Source organism: Dromaius novaehollandiae, chromosome 20 (genome assembly GCF_036370855.1).
Source record: "Dromaius novaehollandiae isolate bDroNov1 chromosome 20, bDroNov1.hap1, whole genome shotgun sequence".
Classification (NCBI taxonomy): Eukaryota; Metazoa; Chordata; class Aves; order Casuariiformes; family Dromaiidae; genus Dromaius; species Dromaius novaehollandiae.
Window position 1 is genome coordinate 1,132,938 of NC_088117.1, and position 3,137 is coordinate 1,136,074.

Sequence of the window (3,137 nt, forward strand, 5' to 3'; positions counted from 1 at the left end):
TACTGCAGTTCTTACTTGCTATGGCAATCTCACCCTTCTTTGTTTCTCTTCCTGACTTGGCTTTGCCTTCGTCTATGGCTGGGTCTTCTCTTTTAGCAACAGTGTCAGTATTAGGTAATACTGGCAACAGTAAGAATGGCTTTCAGAAAAGAATACTCATTGCTATGAACTAAGGGCTCAAATAGAAATTCTTACACCAGAAATCTCAACAGAGTACTGTCAGCAGCTAACTTTGCCCTCCAGAAGACTACATCTGTAAACTCTTCCTTACTAATAGCAGCTGTCTAATACAGAATTTTGGGGAAAAAAACAGTGAACTCACCGTTTCCTCCTCCTCATCAGCCAAATAACTAGGCAACACAACGCTGCTCCAGCCAAGAGGATACCCAAGACCGTTGCAGTGCGTACCGTGCAATGCTTTCGTATGTCTTTTGGCTCTGCGGCAGCTGCACTTCTCCCACTAGCCAAACCTGGAGGAAATTACACAAGGCCATATGTTACTGTGTTCTGCACTGCTGATAATCTCACAGTCTGTTTGACATTCCCAGGAAATTTTCTTTTTCCCTTTCTTAGCATCTCTGAAGGAGGGAAATCTCGGGGACGGCAACACTTGCTTGGTTTCAGTAGCAGCAAAGTCCCCAGGTCATTGCAAATCAGCACGCTTTGGAGTCTCTCTTTAGCCTCTCAGCCTTGTTTACCTTCTGGGATGGCCATAATCCAGGTTTCCCAATTGGAGGGGTTTGCTCTCCCTTTCTGGCAATCCTTCACATCCCACAATCCCTTTGGTGCTCCCTCGCCCTTCTGAGGCTCAAAAGGGCTGTTTCACGGAGGCATCCTCTTGACACTTTGAGACAAGTCAGCCCACTGAACAAAACTCATCAGGCCAGAAGGAGAGCACACAGGGGTGCTCATCTGGTTTACCAGTAACTCCTCTGAGCGACGTGGACAAAAGCCATCCCGGGTCCAGGGAGTGCCACCCTGACTCTTCCCTCCCAGGTCAGCACACTTGCCCCAAGGGAAAAGAGTCCGGCTCTCTTGGGCTCCTGCTTCCATAGCCAGTGACACTGCTATTCCGGGCTACACCACGTCCCGGCTCCAACCGAAATGGTGGGTGCTGGCTGCGCCGCTCAGCCCAGCAGCCAGGGTGGGCACCTCTGCGGCAGCCTGCGGCAAAGACGACACCTGAACCTGGCTCTCTCCCTTTGCCTTTTCTCCAGCACAGGCACCACCTCCCCTTCCTTCGCCCTCTGGTCTTCCAAACACCACTCGTATGCTCCCAGTCTTCAGGACTCCTCTCTCACTTAGGCATCCCTGCAAGACTGCTCAGTACCTCGGTGCTTTGGAAAAAAGGCGTATTTCCTGTCGTGCAGGGCTTCTCCGGGCTGTGACACACTTGGAAGCGCTGTCAAGAATCAGAGAGAGGTAAAGCCTCAGCACTGCTCAGGCACACAGCATGCAGAAGGAGGCATGAGGTTCCCTCCAAACCCCTGCCCGGCCTGTGAATCAGGGCATCATTTAGGACCTCCTTTCACAGCAGGGATCCCACTTGGTACTCCTTTTGTGCCTAGGGCCTCTGGGGACTCCCTGCAAGTTCTGAGATGCAGGTGGGGCAGGAGGTCTAGTCGATTAAGAGTCGTGTTTCCTAACTTGCGCTCAATGTGGTTAAAACTGCCTCCTTCCCCAAACGGCAAAGCTCCGAAATCCCAGGGAGCTGCATGGTGTGGGAAGTGAGGCTATCTCATAGGACCCACAAAGGTTTATATGCACATGTCTGGCACACTAATTGCAATCATCTCCACACACCAGAGGCAAAAAACATCTTCAGAAAGCCGCTCCTGGCTTGCTTTAGAACACTTCCAATGCCCTAAGACTTTAACATTTGGCCGCTGACATGCTGTGCAGTAGCAGGCCCCAAGGGAAGAGCCTGCAGACACACAGGGCTTTTGATTTCCTACAGCGGATGACAATGGACAGCAAGTACCTGGCATGCCTGTTGCTTGAGTTGCCTCTCTCTCTTCATCAGAGGCTGGCAGGCTGTGACTGCCTCCTGCCGGAAAGGTCTCCTTCTCCAGGGTCTCCTGATGATTCTCTTTGGAAAGAAAGCCAGACAGCTTGATCAGAAGGAACTGATCCTCATCACTTCCGCATGGTATCTTCAGGAGGCAATCCTTTTCAAAAGGCTTCAGTAAAAAGCTCAGAAACAAAACCTGGCATTTCGGGGTGGGCACCTGCTCACTAGCCCAATGTGTCCTTTGTAGAGAAAAATCAAAGCGCACAAAATCTTCCAGATAACCAATACAGGCAGCAACACCTGCTGTACGGGTGAGGAGACGAGACAATTGCATGGGAACCTCTCATTCTCATGCCACTTGGTGCCTTTTTGAGAATTGGCAAGATGACATTGAATCCTTTCCTTCAAAGAGGGCAGGAAAAACCTGTAGCCGGTTCAGCTGGGGAAAAAGGCCTCCTGAGGACCAAGGCTCATCATGCCAACTCCACCACACAGTACGCGTAACAGTCACATACGGTACACTGAGCCCCAAGCTCTTGCCACTGTGTTCAGGGCGCATTCACAAACATGCTGCAGCCTCAGCATCTTTGTCACCAGCAAGGCCTGGACAAAAGGAGACAATCCCATACATCCCTGGCTTCTGCAGGACTGATAATCTCACTGCGTGTTTGGGATTCCCAGGCAATTTTACATGCCGTGGTGTTACTATGGCTGATTCTGGTCTCTTGGCACCGGCGGACAAGAAAGCTCACTGACACTTCTCAGGGGCAAGAGCCCACTGGCCAGTGAAAGCCTGAACCAGCGCTGCCCCTACCTGTGCCCCTGGGCTTCAGGGAGGGCATGTGTGCTGGGCACCTTGGATTCCCCAGGAGGGCAATAAAAGAGGAAAAAAGAGAAAATACTAATAGAAGAATCAAAAGGAAAGGAAGACAGACTACTTACCCCTGAGATCTCCCTGAGGCTCGAGCAGAGGCTCCAGCCCCTGAGAAGCTGCAGAAGCTTCAGTGACTTGAGGGACATCTGTAATTACACACGGAGGAGAAAAGGGTAGAATACCTGGGGCAATACACGTGTTTGTAAAGGAACTCCAGTGCACTGAAAGGGATGTTGCCATGCCCTGGGTAGG

General features: G+C 51.2%; 1 long non-coding RNA gene across 1 annotated transcript; it reads right to left on the minus strand.

Annotated features, from left to right (window-relative positions):
• Positions 1-407: 407 nt before the first annotated feature.
• On the minus strand, positions 408-2,084 carry LOC135330405 (uncharacterized). The gene is made up of 3 exons (XR_010392447.1): positions 1,982-2,084; positions 1,331-1,402; positions 408-470 (listed from the first exon to the last, which is right to left on the minus strand). It is a non-coding gene; the product is annotated as an uncharacterized LOC135330405 (long non-coding RNA).
• Positions 2,085-3,137: the final 1,053 nt, after the last annotated feature.